Genomic DNA, 26,843 nt, shown 5'->3' with positions numbered 1-26,843 from the left:
CCTGAGATCAGGACCAGAGCTGAAGGCAGAGGCTTAACCCAGTGAGCCATCCAGGTGCCCCAGAACATGTTTTCTTTAAAACTAATCTAAAATATTACTTTTCTTTGTCAAGTTTTACCATAGCCACAGTTCATATAACTTACTGACACTACACTAGATTAAATAATGTTTTACTGATTACTAGATTTCTTTAAAATTTTGTTTATTGTCAGAGAGAGAGAGAAAAAAAAACACAAACAGAGGGAACAACAGGCAGAGGAAGAAGCAGGCTCCCCACTGAGCAAGGAGTTCTAAGCTGGACCTGATGCCAGGACCCTGGGATCATTACCTGAGCTGAAGGCAGACGTTTAACTGACTGAGCCACCCAGGCGTCCCAGATTGCTAGCTTTCTTTTTTGCTCAATTTGAAAATTGTAATTCACAGTCTGTGACCAAAAAGAAAGAAAGAAAAAAAGCACTCTAGTGTAATGTACTATCTGCTCAGTCATAATTTTGTTCAATTAAAAAATTACTCTGAAATATATTTTTCTAGGATTTTAGAATAATACATTATACGTCAATGATTTTGAAATAACTGATACTGAATTTCAATTGAAGTTATTAAAGCATAATGAAAATGTTCAGCCAGAGGACTATCTGCATTACCCTCTTCAACTACCAGTAGATAGATTGTAGATGACAGTGCTTTTTTTCTCAAATCCTGAGTTATGTTATGTGGCTAATAGTTGACAGGGGAGTTAATGGTGCTTAGAATCTCATGCATATCAGATATATAATCCCAGTATCTATAGCTATTATTCCATTTACTCGTGTCCATGATTAGCTCTCTGTGCGATGGGAAGCACCAAAGAACAGGGCACTCATTAGTTCCTGTGTTCCTAGCAACCACCCAGTATGTGGAAATGGAAAGCACTTAATCAATTTATAAGTAGATGAATTAATAAATGGATGATTAGATGATTATGGATCTGATTAGTGCCTTTAGTTTCATGAAGTTCACCTTTGTAATGGTCCATAGCAACAGACTTACTGGAATAGCAAATTTTAAATTCAGACTGCAATTAATAAAAATTACCTTCTCAGTTATATTGATTAAACACAAGCAATTATTATATTACTTTGTAAACACTCCTAGAGAGTAAATTTCAGATTCAGATTCAAATAATAAATGTTACGCTGTTAGTTATATTGATGAAGCACAATTATAAAATCACTTTATGTAAAGTGTCATAAAATGTTACTTATCACATTTAACTTATGTAAATTTCTTCTACTGCTCTTCCTAGGAAGGCCAAGTAATGCATGTTTGATGCATACATAAAGCAATTAATGCAATTTTTTGAATGTCACATAAGGGCAAATAAAGACTAAACAATCATAAGAGAAAAGAAAAAAAAAAAAAGACGAAGCCTATTCTATCGAATCACATAAGTGATCGCTATATCTAGAGTTTTTACATGATGACAGAATAGAAGTGAAACAGAAATGTGGTCTCCACATAAGAAATAAGTAAGGAGAATGGAAATAACATATTGATTATGAAAATATAATCTTTATAAAATGATTGATTTACTTCAATTATGAAATACCTAGATTTATGTAGAACATGATCTATCTTCTACAAAGAAAAAAGTTAAGCAAAGTAACTTCTTAATCTCTCAAGTTAACCGTTCAACTGCTGGTCAGTGCTTTATGTCTCCCAGGTGTTCATGATAATCCAAAAGCACTGGTAACTTTCCCACAGCCAGTAGGGCAGAATTAACAAAAACATTCAAATTATTTTTTCTTGTCTCTCTTACTACATCATGATGTATGCTGGTGGATATGAAGTTATTTACTGAAAGCTTCATTTTGGTGAAAGGGAATTGACATCAGTGCATATCTTCCAAGGTTTTTAAATTACTCATATCACACAAAAATTAGAGCATGAAAACTTAATCTTTGGATAAAGCTGCAATTCTTGGTGTTTCACTCTTATTTCATGTACCAATTGCTTCAGAATAATCTACTCCAAAATCAATGGCTTAACACAACACCATCACATTTGACAATTCTGTGGATCCAGTGGTGATAGCTCATTTCTGCTTTACATGTCTGCTGGGCTATAATATTAAATGTGAGTATTCTCATGTGTCTATTACCATATCTACAGAAGCTGGAATGCCAGGAACAGGGGTGGGAAGTGGAATATTTTGATTTAGGCCATATGTTTGGAACCTTCTGCATTATCTGCTCAGTTCTTCTCCAGGTGGTCCCTCCATGTGGCTGTTTGGGTTTCTTACAACATGGCAATTCGTTTCCAAGAGGGAGGAAGTAGAGCTTGCTATACTCCCATAATGTCTGAGCTCAGAGTTCCCAAATTATCATTTCTGGTGCATTTTATTGGCCAAAGCTAGCCACAAGAATGGTCATACTTGATAGGAGGAAAAAATAAGTTTCATCTCTTAAAATGAGGGACAAAATATTTTCACAGTAGAGAAAAACTGTTATTGGGCAAATTTTTAGAGGATTAGTTTGCAAAACAAAGCAAATTTTCCATCCACTCTTCACTTGTTTTGAATATGTGGAAATCTGAAAGTTTTTGGCTTAATGTCATTAACATTTAGTACCTAACTTGTGTTGCACAAGCTTTATTAACTTTTGAGAATTTGGCATAGACGAAAACATTTTTAAATAAAAAATTTAATACTTTATGTGTGCATGTATAAAAGTATGGCTGGTTCTCATTATTACTTTTGAAAATTTTAAATCACTTTCAAATAAAGGTTAACTGTTATGAATGTTAACAATTTAGAAAAAACACACAAAATGAAAAAAGCAAAATTTTATAAATTAAGAACATCTTAATTGCTTCCATAGGTTAGGAGCAATTAAATTTACCTTTTTTGCATGTCTACTCAATATTCACTTTTCCTTATATTTCTATAGATCTCTTTAAAAAATATTGCTCTTAATGGTCTTATAATCATACAAAGACATATTCATATAGAGGTCTTTTGCACTTCAAACATTTTTTCGTGATGAAATCATTTTGCTTAGCTCTAAGTCAATGAACCATAAACCTTAGGAAAACTGAACAACTAAAGAATTCTTGCTGCTGTATTCAGTAGAAGTGGTTCCTAGGGTTTTGTGTTTAAGTCACTCCTTTTTACCAGTTTATAAACCATGAAAACACCAATTTTATTCAATATGTTTCTGGCACACAGACTGAATAAGTATCTAATGTATGAGACATATGGTTGAGAGACATATCTGTGCTATGAATATTCTTTCTGACATGAACATAATTTCATGAAGTTGCCAATAAGTTTTTATTTCTAGACAAACATATACACACACACACACACACACACACACACACACACACACATATATATATACATATTCCTCCACTATGTTTCCTGACTTTTGTCTCCTTTTATGTTCCAACATTTCTAGATCATGAGTGTATAGCTTCCTTTCCACAATCTTCATTATTAAAACTTTTTGTAGTATAAGATAAGGAAGGGCAGCCTACCACGTAAAGGTGACCAATATGATAAGCACTATAGTATCAGCTGTTGACCATGGATGAAAATCAGAGTAACAGTAAACTTGGTAGGAGAAAAAAAAAAAAAGTTTACTAATCTGTAATTGAAATTTCACATTTCCTAAAGGAAAGTAGGCAAAAAATTATGCAAGTGTTAAATATAAATTATATGTTGTCACCAATACAATTCACATATTTCCATATAAACTTCTTGTTGCAGATACCTGAAAGTAATAAACTAACCACCACCTTGATGATATGGGAGGTTTTAGAAATGTTATTTCTTATTATTCAGTATGTTAATGAAGAACTACATATATTGGTATATTATGTATTAAGTATTGGTAAAACATTTCCTGGAAATGTATTTTATTTAATGATTTTATAAATCTGCTAAGAAAAAGTACATGGATCAAAAATGATTAAGAATCCCTGTGATTCTTAGCATAATATGATGGTTAATATTTATTAATTCTCTCTCCCATCCTTCTTAGATTTTTCATGTTAGCTAAAACAAATACCTTTCCTGATGGATTACCTGAATTTTTGTTTTTGAGTATTTTTTGCCCTTGACAGGACATGTTTGGTAAAGTTTCCCTTTAAATATAATTTCACATACAAACACAACCTCTGTACAATCTATAATCCAAAGGTATGAGATTTATTTTCAAAATATATCTTGACACTTGACTGTTCTAACCATTTTGTATTTTCCAGTATGGTAGATCACCTAGCAACTATTCTTTTTTTTTTTTTTTTAATTTATTTATTTGACAGACAGATCACAAGTAGGCAGAGAGGCAGGCAGAGAGAGACGAGGAAGCAGGCTCCCTGCTGAGCAGAGAGCCCGATGCGGGGCTCGATCCCAGGACTCCGGGATCATGACCTGAGCCAAAAGCAGAGGCTTTAACCCACTGAGCCACCCAGGCGCCCCCCTAGCAACTATTCTAATTGTTATAGCATCTATTGTGAATTTTTATTATCTATGTCATATTAGATTTTGCACATTATCCTTGCTTCTCAACATCTTCAATGTTACTACTTTGGTCCAAGACACTATCATCTCTTTCCTACTTATTGCAATGGAAGCAAAGCTGACTTTTCTACTACCAACTCCTCCAGTTTATATATTACCCTTAAAGATTTCCTTCATCCACATGCCTTAAGTCATGTCTCTCTTCTTCTGAGAACACTCCGATATATACCCATCTTATTCACATCTAATATCAACATCCTTACAGTGACCCGGAATGTTTTATATAATCTTGTTTCATGATTTCTGGGTAGGCTCAACTGGGTTTTCTATCTATGATCTCACAAAGGTGAAATCAAAGTGTTGGTCAGGCTGAGTTCTAATCTGGAGGCATTAGGAAGAATTTGCTTCCAAGCCCATTCAGGTAATTGGTGTAACTTAGCTCCTGTGGTTATAGGACTGAGGTTCCCACTTCCTTGTTGGCTGTCTGGGGGAAACCACTATCATCACCTAGAGGCCACCTGGATTCTTGACATGTAAGATCCCTTAATCTTCAAGCCAGCACTGTGATATCAAATTCTCCTCATACACAGAACAGTTTTTACTTCCTTATCTTCTGATAACCATTGCAAACTTAACCAAAAAAAAAAAAAAAAAAAAGTCCACAACTGTAGTTGAGAAGAACAGAACAGACTAAATTAGGCCCACTCAGTTTTCCTTTTGAGAGTTTACAATCAAAGGCGACAGACTAGTAACCTTTTATACATTCTCAAAATCTCTTCAATGCAACTCAGTATAAATATGGGTTGAATATCTAACCATATTCACAGTCCTGGGGACTAGGGCTGGAAATCTTAATGACTAAATCTTAGTCATTTTAGAATTTTCCCTGTCACAGATGGAAAAAAACTTAGGAAGGAGGATTTTTTTTTTATTACTGCATGAAATATTGTCACAAACTTAGCTCAAAACACTCATTTATTAGGTCACAGTGTCTGAGAGTCAGGAGTTCAGCATGGTTTACCTAGGTCTTTTGTAAGGCTTCAATCAACATGTCCACCATGGTTGTATTATAAATCTGGAAACTTGACTAAAGAAGACTCTGCTTCAAATGCATGGAAAGAATTCAGTGTCTTACGGTTAAGCAATAATGCCTTATTTTCTTGCTGTCTTCTGGCTAGAGACCACTCTCAGTTCCCAGACAATGTTTTTTATATTGTGTCCTCAACATACCTGTTTCCTTCAACAAACCAGCAAGGGAGAGTCTCTTCCCATAATGGCCATTACAATCTTATGTAACATAATCTTGTACATATAATGTCTACATTCTATCATTTTGTCTCATTCTATCGATTAGAAGCAAGTCACAAGGTCAATTTCAGGAGAGAACACAAAGGAGAAATACTAAGAGAGAGAAAACATTCAAATGAGGAAAGAGCAACCTTAAGAATGTTTTCATGAGAGAGGAACATTGAAAAGCAAAAGTAAAAGCAGAGAGGAGCACATGTGTGTATGTATGAAGTCTCTGTGTGTGTGAGAGAGAGAGGTGAGTGTGTGTTGGTGTATGTGAGGTAGGGCATGAGGCTAATGGCATTTGAACCACGTTGATATGTATATAAAATCCCCTGTACTGCTTTATTTCATGGTCATTCAACTGTAGGTCTTCCATTTTGTTTTGCTTCAAATAATACAGTTTGAGTTTGGTTTCTATCCCCAGCAACTTTTACCAATTGGGAATCAGTCACATATAAATAAAGTGTTTTAAATAGTAACTGAATAGTACATGGCAGCTATATCATCATTATTCTTAGAAACAGAAAATGAATCACAAAAGTACTAGTTAAATTGCCCTAAAAGATTAAGAATAGAAGTTCATTTCCTTATCAAATTCACTGTCTTTATATTCCTTCCATTCAAAAAGTTTTAGAAATTTTAATTTTAGAAATGTTAATTTTGCCATAAGAAAAAAATATATCTTTTAGTCAATAACATTTTTAAATATGTGTTTTTTGCATCCATTATTCTCAAAACTGAAGATCATCCTGAATTTGATTATAAATAAAAAAATAAACAGATACAAAAACTTCAAATAATGATTTTATAAATGGCACAACAGATACCAAAAGGGATGGTAAATGTAGCTTTTCTTGAAGCATGTTATACTTAGGTTGGATATGGGTAGGGCAAGGGGTGAAGAATGAATCAAAAGGAAGAGATTTTGATTAGCAGTCATGCAAATTTTAAAGGTTTTTCAAGATACTCTAACCTGAAGTAGTTGGAAGATACACAGGATTACTTTTTTAAAAGAATCCAAAGTTAGTTTTTGAATCAGAAACACTGGAGTGGTGACAATAGAAATTGATCAGCGTTGGGTAATAAGACATAGGGAGGTCAGTTAAAAGTTTACTGCTGTGTACCAAACTAAATAATGAAAGTATGGATTTGGAAGTTTCAGGAATGATAAAGATGGGGAAACTCCTAGAATATATAGAAGGAGGTATTAATAGAAAGTAGCAGGAAACCTTAAAAAAGTGTTCAAGTCAAGGACTACTTATTGATTTGGAGAAATAGGAATTAAGCAAATTTTCCTGAAAATATTTGCAACAGATATAAAAGAGGTGAAATTGGTGAGTGGTGGAAAGCCAGGCAAAGAATTCAGGTTTGGATATTTCACATTTTTGATATTGAGAAATTATCAACATACAGAAGATAGGTGAAACCAAATGAATGAATATGTTCTTCTAAGAAAGACTTGATATTCAATGACCGCTTTAAGAATTCCAAGGAAAACCACTGGGAACTAATTATCAAAATGTGAGGAGGAGAACACGGAAATAACCAAGTAGAGGAATCCAAGAGAGTTTCACTAAGGAAGCAGTCTTCAATCTGTCAAATATGTATATCAGAAAGAAAAAAAAAAATCAGACACTGAAAAATACAAAAACACTTACTGAATTTTATATGCAAGAATCAATATGTTTTTTTTATTTTTCTTTAAAGACCATTTTGGGAAAACTTCTGAAGACAGAAGTCATCTTAAAAGTAAATATGAATGGTCCACATTTAATTTGAGATTAGGTAAGTAGGGCAGTAATAATATTTAATGGTGTGATTAATCAAATGGGGAGAGAAGAAGGGACAACGTATTTGTAGGAGCACCCAGTAGGGTGTATGATTCCTAAGAAATCAACAACAGGTTAAAGTAAATGAGATTCAAGAAAAGTTTTGTGCTAGTGTTTACTTATATGTTTTCTAAAATCTTTCCAAAGTGTGGTCTGCAGAATAGTAGCACTAACTTCACCTGAAAATCCCAGGATTTTCCCCAAACCCATCGATCAGAATCTGCATTTTATCAGCATCTCTAGACTGCATTATTCTAAACTGTCCTTGTGTACACATTTTGAGGAGATATTTTCTGTCAATTTATATTAATACTCAATGAGTTCATGACATGCAATGATTCAAGGTCAGTGTTTATGAGAAGGCAATTTACTGCTAAGAAAATAATCTTCAAAGAGCACTTCACTGGATTTAATAGATATGAGACAAACTTGAGTTTTCCACTAGAGTAAACACAGTTGTTTTTTTGTTTGTTTGTTTTTTTGTGTTTGGTTTTTGTTTGTTTGTTTGTTTAGCTATCTTATTCTTACATCTTAAAAGTGAAATGTGGTTAAAAGGCTATCATCAGAGCATTATAAGAACAAATCCTCTGTAAGTAACAGGCAGTTGGATTAAAAGTTCCAGTTCCTTTGTGAGTAGAGCTATTACACATGCAAGTATTCCCAAAAGAGTATTATCCTAAGATCCCAAACCACACTGTACGTCAATGAGTAATTACAAAACTGGAACCATATGAGACCTTCCCATAAGCTCACAAAGGGTGCCATATAATTGCACTCCCTAATAATGAAATGTAAATTTCATTTGCTGTTAAAAATATAAACAAAAGATATATGATGACATAAAATAAACAAGATATATATAAATAAGGTAATTTTTTAAAATTACCTTGATTTTCTATATGAATTAAGAATATAAATATTTATGGGCACCTGGGTGGTTCAATTGGTTAAGCATCTGCCTAAGTTCTGGTCATGATCCCAGGGACCTGCGATTGAGCCCTGAATTGGGCTCCTTGCTCAGTGGGGAGCCAGCTTCTCCCTCTCCCTGCCTTCCCCCCACCACTCATTCTTTCTACTTGGTCTCTCTCTCAAATAAATAAATACAATCTTTTAAAAGAAAAAAAAATAAATATTTAGGGGTGCCTGCGTGGTACAGTTGGTTCAGCCTCCAACTCTTGATTTTGACTCAGGTCATGATCTCATGGGTCATGAGATGGAACCACCAAATCCTCACTCAGTGAGGAGTCTGCTTGGGACTCTCTCCCTCTCCCTCTGCCCCTCCACCCTCTCATTCTCTCTCTCTCTTTCCAAAATAAATGTATAAAAAAGAATATAAATATTTAAGATAATATTGTGTCAAATAGGTAAATATAAAATGGAATAGTTTTCAATACCTGTATAAGAAAAAAAAATCTTAGAAATTTTATACAACAAACCTTTATAATATAAAAATTTAAACTTATATTACAAATTATATGAATTAAAAATTTGAAAGGTCTGTGGCATTCCTTGGACTGCTTCCAGGAAGTAATAGTATTAGTCAATGGTATATTTCTTTTTATCTCAAGTATTCTAAAATTTCCTGACCATATGCTTTGAAACAGACAACATGATACTCAACTAGATACACCAGTAAATGTGAAAGAGAAACTGACTGGACAGAGTTTGACATTCAGGAGATAACATGAAATTGGTGCATTGTTTTCAGTCTAAGGAAGGGGATTACACAGAGCAAATTCCTTTCACTCTGGAAGTAACTGTTTCAACCCATTATTAGAAAAATCATTGAATTAAAAATTATATGTTTAGGAAAATAAGCTGGGTATTTTTTAAGCAAATTAACTTATTTAATACCTATTAAGGAAAGTGTTCAAAAATTATTTACTACTAATAAAATACATCTCTGAAATCATCTTGTAGCAATGCCCTCAAATTTTAATGTACATAGAATTTAATGAAGATTCTGATTTGATGGATCTGTAGAGATGTCCAGGATCTAACAAATTTTCAAGTTATACCAATGCTGCTGGATCACCCCTTAATTGAGAGGTTATATTATAGACCTACTGAATCACTTAGTAAGTTTTCTTCATGAAATTACTTTTTTCTAAAACTTAAATGTTCTTACCAGATACCTTTAAAAAAAATGGCTGAACTGTCTCTGTCCAGTATATTAGTATCTGTAGTGAAGGTTTTTGCTCTTGGCTTTCAAAGAGCTCATTTACCCAGATCTCCTACTGAAGCAGGAGGAATGTTCATTGTAGTTTCCTCACCAGGAAGCTGTACTATCATTGCCTCAGGTAGTTACAGTGCGAGCAGGTGCATGCAATTTCTACACTGGAATAAAAAGCAAGATCAAGAAAACTAAATCCAAATCTCCCATCTTTTACTGAAGCACCTGACACAGTTAAAGAGGACAAAAGAAATATCAAACACTCTGACATTTTATTTATGTTGAGAATAACTTATTTCTAAAAGAACCACATGTCTATAGAAAAGATAAGGTGCAGCTAAAATTTTCACAGCAAAGCACACCGCAATTGAGTGTTATTGTGTTGATGAAATATTCCTCATCAGATTTAGAGTTCTGTAAATAGGCTGTATTGTTAAAGATAAAGAAAGTATTTTTACTTCCAGCAGCCCACACTGCTGCCCTGTTTGACTGAAATACATAATATATATGTTGAAAAAAAAAAAAAGTTGGCATTCTGGACTAAAAAGGAGCTCCCTTAAGTATTCTTAAGTCCCACTAAAATACAAATTAGAATTGTAAGTACGGTGGACCAGAGTAAGAAGATCTATTTTGTGCACTCTTTTGTTTAAAATCATGATATATCACGAAAGGCACATAATTTCAGAGTCTCAATTTCATCCTTTAAAAATGTGGAGATAAAAATTATGTGATTTTCTCTCTTTGAGATTATAAAGTTTAATAAAAAATAAAGAAAAAGTGTCTTATGAATTATGAATAATTATATAAATTAAAAACATTATTACTATTATTATAATATTGAAACTGGGGAAAATAAAATAAAGCCTAATTTCCACACTAGGTAATTGCAGTGTGCTCTATCAAGATGGATTCTAAATGTTATTGATTCACTCTGTAGAAAATTATTTTTTTAATGTGCATATTTTGCCTTCTGGAATGATATATTTCACCATAAAACCTAAATATTGTGAAATTAAGGTTTTCCCTTTAAATTCATTTGTTTTATTGCCATAATTTGGTATTTCAATGTCTTAGTAATAAACTAATATTTTCCATTCCCTTATGCAGCATTAAAATGAGAGCTAACTTTTTCAAAAAAATGTATCTCTTTAATATATCTAAAAAAGAAACCTTATAATTGAAAATAATTTTAATTGGAAAAATTATTTTGATGAATAAGATCCACATAAGAATATTTTCTATCTTAATATTATGTAATGGACTCTTTACAAGGGAGTCAGAAAGATAATTTGTTTTAATAAATTCAGCTGTTGGTTTCATGAATATTTATAAAATCTGGAAAAAAAAAAGCCTTCCCTGAAACTACTAGGGCTGGACAGGCTGGACAAAATATAACAAATTTTTTTTTGAAGTTTGCAATAAAATCAAGCGAGGCCTCAGGAACCAAAAATAAAGAAAGAACCAGTGAAAAGTTGGCAGGTATAGACTAAAATGGGGACTCTACTGAAGAAGTTTGCTAATTCCAGAGTCTTAGCAAAAGCCCAGAGTAAGGTAGACGAAGCCCTATGATTTCATAAGTTCATTACAACAGTATCATAAGGTGAGAAGTCAAAACAATGTCTCTTCAGAATTCATAGGCTTCAAAAATACACATACCCAATGAAAGGGTAAACTAAAAATCCATCCAATATTAGGAAGAGAAAATGAGATCTTTGCTAGTCTTAGCTGGGAGGGGAGAGGATATTATCCTCTGAGATATTCTGAAACTATAGCTATGCTCTTATTCATATATGGATTTTGAACTTCTAGTGGAAAATCTAGGCAAAATAACAGCTTTAAAGTATTTCCAGTTTGGTGGCACCTGTGAGCAATTCAAAATGGAGAAAGCATAGCTAGTAGAGTTCATATAAAAATGGACCAGTGTGCCATTAGAGAAGTGGGACTTATGCATGTCTTTATATCAAATTCTAGGAATTGATGCTAAACTCATCTAAAAGCCAAGGAGTCTGCTGCATGTTAGAGTGGACTTCTTGCCTATCAGTAGCTCTGGCTACCAATCAGTAGTATAACTGTAGCTATACCAACATCAATCACACTTCATTCAAAACAACATATGTAAGTTCCCTCTGTCCTCTTTAAAAACTCTAACTTCCTTGGGACACCTGGATAGCTCAGTTGGTTAAGCAACTGACTCTTGATTTCAGCTCAGGTCATGCTCTCAGGGTTATGAAATTGAGTCCCTAGTCGAGCCCCACATAGGGCTCTGCATGGTGCTCCATGCAGTGCTCCACACTGGGTGAGGAGCCTCCTTAAGATTCTCTCTCCCTCTCCCTCTGTCACTCCTCTCCCCCATCACCTCTGAAATAACAAACCAAAAAATCTCTAACCTCCTTTATCTCTCTGAGCAGACTTTGAGTTCAGTCAACTCTAAATCTCCCAGATTGCAACCGCCAAGGCCCCAAATAAATGAACACATTTTATTTTGCAGCATGCAGTTTTGTCTTTTGTTAGACGACACACACTAGAACAGCCAGCAGCAGCAAACCTTATCAACCCAGATCCTAGGAATTCTTACTGATTAAGATCATCCAAGTATCTGACAGCCAGCCCAAATTTCAAAACATGAGAAATAGTCATAATTGAGTATCTACAAAAATATAATTAGAGGCAACTGGCTGGCTGAGTCAGTTAAGTATCCAACTCTCAATTTAAGCTCAGGTCCTGATCTCATAGCTTGGAGATTGAGCCCAGGCTGGCCCTCATGCTCAGAGGGAGTCTGTTTGGATAATGTCACCCTTTGCTGCTTCTCCAGTTTGTGCTTGCTCTCTCTCCTTTCTCTCTCAAATAAATCTCACAAAAATAAATTAATCTTTAAATAAATTAATAAATTAAATATATTAAATAAACTAATCTATCTATATATCTTAAAAACAAGTATTTGAGAAATTTAAATTAACATACACAGAATATGAAATATAATTAAAATATTAAAAATTAAATGCAGAATTGAAAATGTGAGTAAGGAACAATAAACTATAAAGTGTTGTAAAAATTATAAAATTAGCCTAATGGAATTTGTAGACATGGAAATCATATCCACTGAATTTAAAAGTTCAATCGGTAGTTTAATCTGAAGAATATGCACAGCTAGCTGAAAGAGAATCAATTCACTGGAAAACAGATCTCAGCATATTATTCCACATGTAAAAGAAAGCTAAGAGATGGAAATTCTGAAAGCTGAAATGAGTTCAGAGGCAGAGAATTGAATCAATGAGGTCAAAGGTATATCCATTTACATTCTGAAAAAAGTTTGGAAAAAGAAAGAGGGAAGAAGCAATATCAATGTAGAATTTATCAACATAAAGACTGATAATCTTCAGAAATTGAAAAAAATATGAATCTTCATTTTTAGGAATCATACTGTATAATGATGATATGAATTTCACCATGTCAATTTTTTACCCACATCACCAAGGAATTCTCTGACACTATCGGGGTGTCCTACAGTTCAACTCAATCTGACACTACCTACTTGGAAATAACACCAGATCCCAAAGTTTAAGGGTCCCATAAGACAGTCTCTCCTTCCCATTTCAAAAGTTGATTGCAAATCCAGATTATCACCTGGGCTTCTGATTTACCAGCTATAGATTGGAGATTCCAGAGGCCCCTTCCTTGAATTTTATTAACTTGTTAGAGTTGCTCACAGAACTCAGGAACAGCCAGATGGAAGAGAAACAAAGGTAAAGATATCTGGAATTGGGCACAGAGTGTCTATTCCCTCTTGAACCATTCTGCTGGAATTCCCAAGTGCTCACCAACCCAGAAGTTCTCTCAGTCTAACCTTCTGGGTTTTAAATGGAAGCTTCCCTACTTTAGCATGATTGATTAAATAACTGGCTATTGGCATTAGATTTTACCTCCAGCCCCTTTCCCTCCCTGGAGGTAAGGGGGTGGAATTGAAAGTTCTAATCAACAATAACATGGTTGGTTCCCCTGGCAATCAATCCCATCCTTAGTTTACCTAGACATATACCAAAAGCCAGTCATTAACATACAAAATACTTTTCTCTCTCATCCTTTAGGAAATTCCAAGGGTTTTAGGAGATCTGAGCCAGGAACAAGGACAAGGGCCAAAATATATTTCTTATAAGTGACAATGTCATACAGTAAAACCAAGGAAAACAAACAAATTAAAAACAAAAACAAACCAAAACAACAACAACCTTATCTAGAAAAATGGTAGTGAAAATTTATACTAAAGGAGATAGAAAGGATATTAAGATTAGGCAGAGAGAAAGGCAGTCTACTTATAAAAAAAGATAAATAAATAAATAAATAAATAAATAAATACAAACAAAAAGATACTGCAAAAGTACTGATCAGATATATTCAGTAATGAATAAGGATGATAAAGTAATGTTCAAGATAGCCACTAATTTGGGTTGAGGAAAGACGAGAATGTGATCTTTAAGAATTTCCAGGGGCTTTATTTATAAGGCTAATATTATGTATCCTAAGTAGTGTGATGAATTTCTAGTTATCTTATTTTTTAGCTTTTGCTACACCTAAAGGATTTAATAAAACATTTAAAAATACTGTAGTCCTAATCAAAATGTTACCAATCATTTGATAAGGAGAAAGGTATATTTGGATAGAGGCCTGTAGGGGTTTGTGTTTGATTCTCAAAACTGGTGTCATCTCTCATTTCCTGTGCCAGTCTCTTTTTAAAGAGACATGAATCTATCAACTAAATAAGTTACATACAATTATTTTCCCATTGTACTGATTAAGACAATAACAGTAAGACACAGTCCAATTGCCTAATATATTATAAACATGGCTAAGATTTTTTTCCCCCAAACAATGAGTGGTGTTCTAGAAACCCATCTTTTACTATTAATCTATATTGACATTCTAGCCAACATTTTGTATAAATTGCTATAAACCTAGCTAATTATTCATGTACTCATATAGAAATGATAATTTAGTGCTTTAGAGTAAAGGTTCTCAAGATTTAGAATGCATTGGAACCACCTGGAGGGCTTACTAAAACATTGATTGGCCCACACTCCAGAGTTACTTTTTCAGATAATCTGGGGCAAGGTCCAATAATTTACATTTCTAACACTACATGGTGCTGGCCCAGAGATCAAACTTCAACAAAGGCTGTTCTAAAACATAGTGAGAACCATTGTTTCGTGCTAGAGAAATTGCATATTCACTGGCTGGTCAATTAGCAGGTGTTTTATATACAGTAGCTCCTCCTCTCTGTTACCCAGGGTTTCATTAACCATGGTCAACCTGGGTCAGGAAGCATATGATCCTCTTTCTTATGTATTATCAGAAGGTCAATAGCAAGGTCAATAGCCTAAGACAACATCACAATGCCTTGCAGTGTCTACGTCATAGATTTCACTTCATCTCATCACCTAGATATTTTATCATCTCATATCATCATCATAATAAGTAGATGAATACAGTACATTAAGATTTTCTGAGAGAAAGATAACACATTCACATAACTTTCACAACAGTATATTAGTACTTCTATTTTACTATTAGTTATTGTTTGGAAGGGGAAATTTTTCCTCTACCCTTCAAAATTCTTTTGCTGATCCAAGAATTTTATTGACATAAAACAGATTAACAGGAGAGAGACAAATTTAATTATATATGGGGGAATTCACATAAACATGAGAGATTCCACAGACTACTAGGCATGATGTATATATATCATCATGACCTAAGGAGAAAAGGGAAGGGGTCTGGGTCTTCAAAGTGAAATAAAGCAATTTACAAGGAAATGAAAAACAGTAAATTGTAAACAAATACTTGCTAAGTCATACAGAAACAATGGAACAAATAGGAATTTTAACAAACAGATTTTGCTAGATTTCCCTCTATCTGCCACAGCTTACTCATATTACATGGTAGTTATCTACGGTGATATCTTCCTTCCTAAAATTGGCCCTTTATCTAAATTATTTTAGACAATTGAGGGGAAGGTAAAAAGAAAAATTTCCTGGGTCTTCTGTTTCTTAAAAATAATTAACCAAAAATTATTCACATGTCAAAGAGACAATTTGGGTCCAAAATTTTTTTTCCCATACAACATTATTGTTATTCTCTTCTTGTGCCTAATTTATAAACTAAAGTTATCATAGGTATATAACTATATAACAAAACTAGTATATATAGCGGTCAGTACTGTTTGCATTTTCAGGCATCCACTGAGGTCTTAGAACATATATTCTGCATATAGAGGGTGACTACTATATATTATGATATTGTATTCTAGGTCTGTAAAAAGAGTTTTTGATAAAAAGTTTTTTTTTCATTTTATCAGAGATTTGGGGGAAGAAGGCATTAAAAGAAATAGTCATTTATATCATAGGAGTCCATTTTAATTAATTCTCATTGATATTACATTTATAATTACCAAATTATGTTTTATGTCACTGATACAAAATTCAAACCAAAATATTCTTCACATTACATAATATACAAATTCTGTACTTCTTTAACATGTCTCCTAATTTCATTTTTTCTGATATTTAAGCTACATATTAACTTCATCTCATCCCAACATATTAAAAAAAATCAATGAGCATATTTTATTTTCCTCATATCAAAAACACAAAACAGTAAAATCCTTTTAATTTAATCTCATTTAATTTAAGCTATTACTTTTATAGTTTGGGAATAAGTTACACAGGATGCCTGAGTATTTACAGGGCTTCTATCTTATATTTTGAACTTTTAAGGAAATATAATGACAGTTGAGAACTGCTAGGTATCTTATGAAGTACTTGCTTGAAACAGCTAATGTTTTCAACATTAGATTGAAATGAATGCCTTTCATAGGTCACAGATTTTTGTAGTTTCAGATCTTATATTTATGTTTTTAATTTGAATTTATTTTTTTGTGCAAGTGTAAGGTAAGGTCCAATTTCTCTTCCTACTTTTTTTCTTTCTTCTTTCTTCCTTCCTTTCTTTCTCTCCTACTTTCCTCCCTTCCTTCTTTTCTTTCTTAAATTGCTCTGGTTAGGCCTTCTTGTACTATATTGTATAGAAGAGGCAAGAACGGACATTCTTTTCTTTTTCTTGATCTTATAAAAACAGTTTCAGTTTTTAACCATTGAGTAGGATGTCAGCTTTTGTCATATGGCCTTTATTATATTGATATAAATTCACTGTATTCAGAGTTTGTTTAGAATTTTTATCATGATGTTGATTCAAAAGATGTTGAATTTTGTTAAATTTGTTTCCCATATATTGAAATGATCACATAATTTTTTTTTAAATTCTGAGTTAGAACATGTTTAAATTCTAGTTTTTTTTTTAAAGATTTTATTTATTTGACAGACAGAAATCACAAGTAGGCAGAGAAGCAGGCAGAGAGAGAGAGGAACACAGGCTCCCTGCTGAGCAGAGAGCCCAATGCAGGACTCGATCCCAGGACCCCGGGATCATGACCGGAGCTGAAGGCAGAGGCTTAACCCTCTGAGCCACCCAGGTGCCCTGAAATGATCACATAATTTTTATCCTTCATTCTGTTAATGTATCTTTCATTCTGTTAACACTTAACAACTGGGCAAATCCTTGTTGAAATAAAGATTTAAATGTACAACTCAAACATAACAGCAGTATAAAAACAACACACACAGGATAGTCTCCTTAACTGCCAGGTTCTGGTGAACAGGGAACACCACACTGCAGGACATTCTAGGACCTCTTCTTCATAAAGTTATTACTTTTAAGAACAGAAGGCACAGATGATATTTTAGCACACAGAAACAGGCAGAGAGAGGCAGACAAAATGAGACAGAGAAATTTATCCCAGATGAAAGAACAGGACAATCCAGGGATTGAAGTAAAAAAGATATAAGTAACATGCCTGATGGAGTATTTAAAGCGATGATCATAAGGATACTCACTGGACTTGAGAAAAGAGTGAAAGACCTAAGTGAGACCTTTAATAAAGAAATAAAGAATAACATAGTAGAGATAAAGGTTCAGTAAATGAAATGAGAAACATACTTGATGGAATGAACAGCAGGATAGAAGAAGCAATAGAAAAAAATCAGTAACCTAGAAGACAGAATAAAGGAGCATAATGAAGCAGAACAAAAGAGAAAATAATTGTACAATGTAAGAACAGACTTAGAAAACTCAGTGACTCCATTAAACATAACATTCATATTATAGGAATCTCAGAAGAAGAAGAAGAGAGAAAAGGGGGCAGAAATTTTATTTGAGAAAATAATGGTAGAAAATTGCCCTAATCTGGGGAAGGAAACAGATCACCAGATCCAGGAAACACAGAGAACTCCCCCAAATCAATAAAAGCAGTTCCACACAAAGAAAAATTGTAGTTAAATCAGAAAATAAAGAGACAAAGAAAATAAAGTGATAAAGAAAAATATTTAAAAGCAGAAAGACAAAAGTAGTCACTAACTTATAAGGGAAAACCTGTAAGGATAGCAGGACATTTTTTTTTTTTTTTTTTTTTTTAAAGATTTATTTATTTATTTATTTGACAGACAGAGATTACAAGTAGGCAGAGAGGCAGGCAGAGAGAGAGGAGGAAGCAGGCTCCCTGCAGAGCAGAGAGCCCAATGCGGGGCTCGATCCCAGGACCCTGGGATCATGACCTGAGCCGAAGGCAGAGGCTTTAACCCACTGAGCCACCCAGGCGCCCCGATAGCAGGACATTTTTCAACAGAAACTTTTCAATGCAGAAGAGGGTGGCACAATAAATTCAAAGTGATGAATGGGAAGATTCTACATCAAGAATACTCTACCCATCAAGGCTATAATTCAGAACAGAAGGAGAGATAGTTTCCCAGACAAACAAAAACTAAAGCAGTTCACGACCACTAAACAAGTCCTGCAAGAAATATTAAAAGATACTTATTGAATGGAAAGGAGAGAACATAAGTGGAAGTATAGAGGTAAGAAACACAAGAGTAGTAAAATGAATAGTTCTGTAAAATATCAGTAAGAGAACACACAAAAAGGAATATAAAATATAATAACATATACCTAAAAATGTGGGAAAGAGAAAAGAAAAGAATGGGTTCAAACTTAAACAACCTTTAGGAATATAGACTACTATTTTCAGAAGAGGTTATATACAAACAGTAACCATATATCAAAACCCACTAGTTAATATGCAAAGAATAATGAGAAAAGTCTGAACATATCACTAAAGAAAAATCAGCAAAACATGAAAGAGAAAGACAAGGAAAGTTCAGAGAAAATCTTCAGAAATAACTACAAAACAAGTAGTAGAATGACAAAAAAAAAAAAAAACTATCAATAATTACTGTGAATGTAAAGAACTAAATGCTCCAATTAAAAGACATATGTTGATAGAATGGTTAAAAAAAAACAGCAATTTACATGCTACTTAGAAGAGATTCATTTTAGACCTAAAGACACCTGCAGATTGAAAATGAGAGGATTGAGAAACATCTATATTGCAAATGGATGTAAGAAGAAAGCTAGAGTAGCAATACTTATGTTGGACAAAATAGAGTTTAAGACAAAGACTGTAACAAGAGACAAGAATGACACTATATAATAATACAGGGGACAATCCAACTAGAATGTATAAAAATTGTTAAATATTTTGCAACAAAGATAGGAGCACAAAATACATAAAACAGTTAATAACAGGGGTGCCTGGGTGGCTCAGTGGGGTAAAGCCTATGTCTTTGGCTAAGGTCATGATCCCAGGGTCCTGGGATCAAGCCCCACATTGGGCTTTATGCTCAGCAGGGAGCCTGCTTCTCCCTTTCTATCTGCCTGCCTCTCTGCCTACTTGTATCTCTATCAAATAAATAAATAAAATCTTAAAAAAAAAGTTAATAACAAACATAAAGGAACTAATCAATAATAATACAATAATAGTAGGGGACTAATGCCCCACTTATATCAATGGACAGATAACCTAAAAAAAAGTCAACAAGGAAACAATAGCTTTTGATGACACACTGGAATAAATAGATTTAACAGAAATATTCAAAATATTCCATGCTAAAACAACAGAATACACATTCTTTTCAAGTGCACACAGAACATTCTCCAGAAGAGCCCACAAATTAGCCCACAAAACAAACCTCAACAAATTGAAGAAGATCAAAATGATACCACACATGTTTTCTGACCACAATGTTATGAAACTGTCAATTACAAGAAAAAAATCTAGGAAGACCACAAATACATGGAGGTTAAATAACATGCTACTAAACAATGAATCCGTCAACCAGGAAATAGAAGAAGAAATAAGAGAATTCATAGAAACAAATGAAAATGAGAACACAATGGTTCAAAACCTTTCTGATGCAACAAAAGTGGTCCTAAGAGGGAAGTTTGAAGGAATATAAGCTTACCTCAAGAAGCAAGAAAAGTCTCAAATAAATAATCTAACCTTACACCTAAAGGAGCTAAAAAAAGGAAAATAAACAAAATCTAAAACCAGCAGAAGAAAGGAAATAAAGATTAGTGCAGAAATAAGTAATATAGAAACTAAAAATAAATTAACAAATAATATAATAGATCAGTGAAACCAGGAAATGGCTCTTTGAAAATAATCAATAAAATTAATAAACCTCTAGCCAGACTTATCAAGGAAAAAAAAAAAAAGAAAGAAAGAAAAGACCCAAATGAATGAAATCACAAGTAATAGAGGAAAAGTAACAAATGACACCACAAAAATACAAAGTTATAAAAGAATATTATGAAAAACTATATGCTAACAAATTGGGCAACCTAGAAGAAGTGAATAAATTCCTAGAAACATATAACCTGCCAAAACTGAAACAGGAAAAAATAGATATTTTGAACAGACCAATTACTGTAATCAAAAAACTCCCAACAAACAGAAGTCCAAGACCAGATAACTTCACAGGTAAATTCTACCAATTTAAAGAAGAGTTAATATCTGTTCTTTTCAAACTATTCCAAAAAATAGAAAAGGAAGAAATCTTCCAAATTAATTCTATTACACTGTTAACTAAAACCAGATAAAGACACTGCACAAAAGATAACTACAAGCTAGTAACTCTGATGAACGTAGATGCAAAAATCCTCAACAAAACATTATCAAACCAAATCTAACAATACATTAAAAAAATTACTCACCAGAATCAAATGAGATTCATTCCCGGGTTGCCAGAGTAGTACAATATTCTCATATTGATCAATGTGATACATCACATCAATAACAGAAAGGATAAGAACCATATATCATTTCAATAGATATAGAAAAAGAATTTGACAAAATACAACTTCCTTTCATGATAAAAGCCCACAACAAAGTCAGTTTAGAGGAAATATACCTCAACATAATAAAAGCCATACATGAAAAACCCACAGCTAACAACATATACGGTGGGGAAAAACTGACAACCTTTCCCCTAAGGTCAAGAGCAGCACAAGGATGTCCATTCTCACCACTTTTATTCAACATAGTAGTGGGAGTCATAGTCACAGAAATAAGACAACAAAAAGCAATAACAGACATTCAAATCAGTAAGAAAGAAGTAAAACTTTTACTATTTTCAGATTGCATGATACTACATGTTGAAAACCTGAAAGATTCCACCAAAAACCTACTAGAACTGTTACACGAGTTCAGTAAAGTTGCAAGATACAAAACCAATGTAAAGACATCTGTTGCATTTCATTTTTTTTTTAAGATTTTATTTATTTATTTGTCAGAGAGAGAGAGAGAGAAAGCACAGGCAGACAGAGTGGTAGAGGGAGAAGCAGGCTCCCTGCGGAGCAAGGAGCCCGATGTGGGACTTGATCCCAGGACGCTGGGATCATGACCTGAGCTGAAGGCAGCCGCTTAACCAACTGAGCCACCCAGGTGTCCCCATCTTTTGCATTTCTATACACCAGTAATGAAGCAACAGAAAGAGAATTTAAGTAATAAATCCCATTTATAATTGCACCAAAAACAGTAAGATACCTAGGAATAAACTTAACCAAAGAGATAAAACACCTGTACTCTAAAAACTATAACACTGATGAAAGAAATAGAAAAGACACAAAGAAATGGAAAGACATTCTATGCTCATAGATTACAAGAACAAACATTGTTAAAATGTCTATACTACCCAAAGAAACCTACACATTTGAAATCTATATCAAAATAACAACAGCATTTTTCACAGAACTAGAATAAACAATCTTAAAATTGGTAGAGAACCATAAAAGACCCCTAAATAGCAAAAGCAACCTTGAGAAAGAAAAGTAAAGCTGGAAGCATCACAATTCTGAACTTTAAGTTATATTACAAAGCTATAGTAATCAAAACAGTATGGTACTGGCACAAAAGCAGACCTATAGGTCACTGAAACAGTAGAAAACCTGGAAAGAAACCCAGTATTATGTGGTCAATTAATCTTTGACAAAACAGGAAATAATATCCAATGGGAAAAAGACAGACTTTTCAATAAATGGTGTTGGGAAAACTAGACACATTCTTACACCATACACAAAAATAAGTTCAAAATGGATTAAAGACCTAAATGTGAGACAGGAAAAAATAAAAATTCTAGAAAAAAAGCACAGGCAGTAATTTCTCTGACATTGGTCACAGTAACATTTTTCTAGATAAATCCCCTGAGACAAGGGAAACAAAAATGAAAATACACTATTGGGACTACATCAAAATGAAAGTTTTTTTTTTTTAAGAAAATATCTTATTTATTTATTTGAGATAGAGAGAGAGAAAAAAGAGAGAGAGTGGGGGCAAGCACGAGTGTGGGGGTGGCAGAGAGAGAAGGAGAAGCAGACTTCCGACAGAACAAGGAGCCCCACACTGGGCTCCATCCCAGGACACTGAGATCATGACCTGAGCTAAGGGCAGCTTCTTAATAGTCAGGTCCCCCAAAATGAAAGTTTCTACACAGTGAAGGAAACAATCAACAAAACTAAAAGGCAACCTACTGAAGGGCAGAAGACATTTGCAAATGACATATCTGATATAGGGTTAATTTCCATAATATATAAAGTAATTTTAAAACTCAACACCCAAAAATAAATAATCCAATTAAACATGGGCAGAATACATAAACAGAAATTTCTCCAAAGAAGACATGCAGGTGGCCAACAAGCACATGAAAAGATGCTCAACATCACTGATCACCAGGGAAATATAAATCAAAACTACAATGAGTTATCACCTCACACTTGTCATAATGGCTAAAATTAACAACACAAGAAACTATAGGTGTTGACTAGGACTGGAGAAAAATAAACCCTCATGCATTGTTAGGGGGAATGCAAACTGATTCAGCTACTGTGGAAAACAGTATGGAGGTTCCTCAAAAAGTTAAAAATAAAGCTACCCTATGACCCAGCAATTGCACTACTGTGTATTTATCCAAACAACACAAAAATACTAATTCAAAGGGATATATGCACCACTGTGCTTATAGCAGCACTATTATAATAGCCAAGATATGGAAGTAGCCCAAATATCCATCTATTGATGAATGGATAAAGAATATGGGGGGTACACACACACACACACACACACACACACACTCATACATACAATGGAATATTACTCAGCTGTAAAAAATGAAATCTTGCTCTTTGCAATGACATGGATGGAGCTACATTTCACCCATATGTAGAATTTAAGAAACAAAACAAATGAGCATAGGGGAAAAACAAGAGAGAGAGAATCAAACCAAAACAGACTTGTAATTACAGAGAACAAACTCATAGTTACCAGGGGGGATGTGCACGTGGGAAGGGTTAAATACGTGATGGGGATTAAGAGTGTACTTGTGATGATGAGTCCCAAGTGGCTAAAATAAAAACTTTTAAAAAGTTTAAAAATTACAACATATATGCTAACCATTCAGCAATGTGTTTGGAAATCTTAATTAATTTTAACATAGTAAACTAAAAAGTTCATTTGTGCTATTACATTTGTAGTTTCTGAAGTAATTTGCATGCTTTAAAATTTAAGCATAAAACATTATGTAAGTCGGGGCGCCTGGGTGGCTCAGTGGGTTAAAGCCTCTGCCTTCGGCTCCGGTCATGATCTCAGGGTCCTGGGATCCAGCCCCACATCGGGCTCTCTGCTCAGCGGGGAGCCTGCTTCCTCCTCTCTCTGCCTGCCTCTCTGCCTACTTGTGATCTCTGTCAAATGAATAAAATCTTTAAAAAAAAAAAAATATGTAAGTCGGTATAATTTAACATTTTTAAATGTGTACACCTATATTTATATAAAAACTTGTATATTAATATAACATTTTAAAATTTGTGCTTATAGAAATTAATGATTATGTTGATAAATATTCATGTTGCACAAATACAATTGTTGTCCTAGAAAAATTACTGAAATGACAAAATGATGTTATATGATTTTTGAAATCTAAACTGTATCTTAATCATTTTATGATATTTATATTTACATTAAGAACCAGTACATAGCAAGAAAATTATGGCCACCTCAAAACACGTGCAAAATAGTATAAATGTTTTAACTTAATAGAAAGCTCAATATAAACTATGTATAAATCAATGTTCCGAATATAAAATAATCTTTGCACAACATTGTATACTCCATAAAAGAGGCAATAAATCATTTCAAACTAAAGAATTATTGAATCAGACCAAAACATAACTAATTATTCATATTTTATTGATTAAGACTTTCTTCTTTGTTTCATAATTTCAGTTTTTCTCAAAATATGAATATATAACTTTTTAAGAACAAATGATATTTAAAATTTATTTTTCTTTATAACTAAGTTCTATATTTGCTTATGCACAGATTATGCTGTAACGTTATTTTAATGTCTCATTGAAATCTGTGCTCGTTATGAATTTCTTTAAAAGTTGATAACATACTATGAACAATTGGTCATGCATATTACATATATTTTAATAAAAAAATAGACTGGATGACATGAGATCTTTACCACCTTGATCTTAAAGGCAGGTATTACTTTATGAGTTCATTGTTAAGGAAAGACACTTCCACTGTTTCACATGTCCCTAGAGGAGATCTCTAAGCCTTTTAGAGTCCAAAGAGAACTTGGTGCCTTGCCTTTGCTTTCTTTAAAATATATATATATATATTAGACACGCTTCAAATCATTGCTTTCCACCTACCTTTACTCTAAACCTATGATTCCAAGCACTCTTGACTATGGACATGATATTATAAACCATTTAGTTCAAGTCTCTTGTTTTATAGCTGATGATTATTCCAACTAGAGAAAAGTATTTGTACAGGATTATACATAATTTGATCATGGGACACAGATAAATTCTCTCTCCACTATGTTTTGATTTGAGGCTATAATTTCTTCTATCATACTCAGTTTCTCCTTGAATCTTCTTTTGGTCTCATTGCAATGATCTGATTCCATGATTTCATCAGACTTCTTTCTTTGTACAGTTGAGCAGAATCCTCCATTTTAGGATTTTTTTAAATCCATTTAAATCTAGGACCTCCAGTTACACCTTTGTTCCAAAAAATGCACAATGAATGTCTTCCAACTCCTGTCATTTCTAAGTATATATTGAACTATTGAATGAATTCATCTCAATCACCAAATGGATTTGAATGTTTGCTAAGTAGTAGCTTAGAAAGAGATATTTTAAAACACTAGGAAATAACTATCAGAGTTGAAGAATACTAATATAAAAGAACACACACAAAATTATAGCTTTGTAATTTTAACTAAAAATACCTATTTTTGTAATTTTTTTCTATAGGTGTTTTAATATGCTCAAAAGTAGTCTAAATGCTCTAATTTTCATTTATCATGACCTCAAGGCTTTGAATTTATATCCTTAAATCCAGTCATAAAGTGTTTTTTATTTGTACTATATTTTAAAAAATATGTTTTATTCAGAGTTATCCATGTGAAATTATTTGATTTTGGTGTAGTTTAAAAAATTATGAGATAATTAGCTTTATATGTTTATACCTTTGGCACATGCCTTAGGATTTCCTGCATCTGCTAAGCACAATTGCATTATACACGCTGAATAACAATGACTGTAAAATATTCAAAAAGCTAAACTCTTTCATACAAATTAGAAATGGTAGGGCTTGATAAATTTACGTTAAGCCAATGCATCTTCCTCTCTCCACAATCCTATAAAAGTTAATATCTGAAGAATAATCTTAGGAGAAAATCAGCCCCTAAAATAACATATTGCTTATAAATAGGTGTTTTATAAGAGAATTTCAAGGAGTTTCATAAATAGGTGTTTTATAAGAATTTCAAGCCCAGAATGTAGCAATTTTCAGGTTTTTATATAACATTCTTATCTCTCACAGAATGTGATCTCTAAACATTAATTGCATTGAATGAGACAAACATGTGAAAACAATGTAAAAGTATAAATTATTTCTGCAATATAAAATATTGTTACTATTACTTTTATTACACTATTGCTTTTTTAAATCTTTACAGAGCAGCAGTAGCCATAGATAATATAAATTATGTGCATTACTCTGCAATCTTTGAAACAATGATTGTTCAAAAACTGTTTTCCAGAAAAAAAACTATCATATTTCAAACAGTGTAACACCATAACAGAAATAGTGCACCCATTAACTGAAAGCCGAAATAAAAGCTGTAGATACCATTAACTTTTATATCATTTTTTATTTCTTACTTTTTTCAAATAGCCAAATAAAAAAGATGATCCCCAGATTTTAGGGATAATATTCCCTTTATTATTTTTTTGTTTAAAATGTGAAAAATGGTCTAAGTTTAGAAGTTTTTATAGAATTAACACATGTAGGAGACGTAGGTGCTTGATATTGTGCAAGTTAACTGAGATAATAAAGGAATATTTTATAAGCAACACTGTGGCAACAAATTTTATAAGTTAAATGAAATGGACCAGTTTCTTGAAGAACAGGAACTTCTAAAACTCACACGAGGGGAAACAGATCATTTGAATAGGCTTATATCTATTAAGGGTTTTAATCAATAGTTAATAACCTTCCAAAAAGAAAGCACTGGGTACTCAAGAGTCCACTGATAAA

This window comes from Martes martes (assembly GCF_963455335.1).
Source record: "Martes martes genome assembly, chromosome: 1".
Classification (NCBI taxonomy): domain Eukaryota; kingdom Metazoa; phylum Chordata; class Mammalia; order Carnivora; family Mustelidae; genus Martes; species Martes martes.
This window is presented reverse-complemented; position numbering follows the sequence as displayed.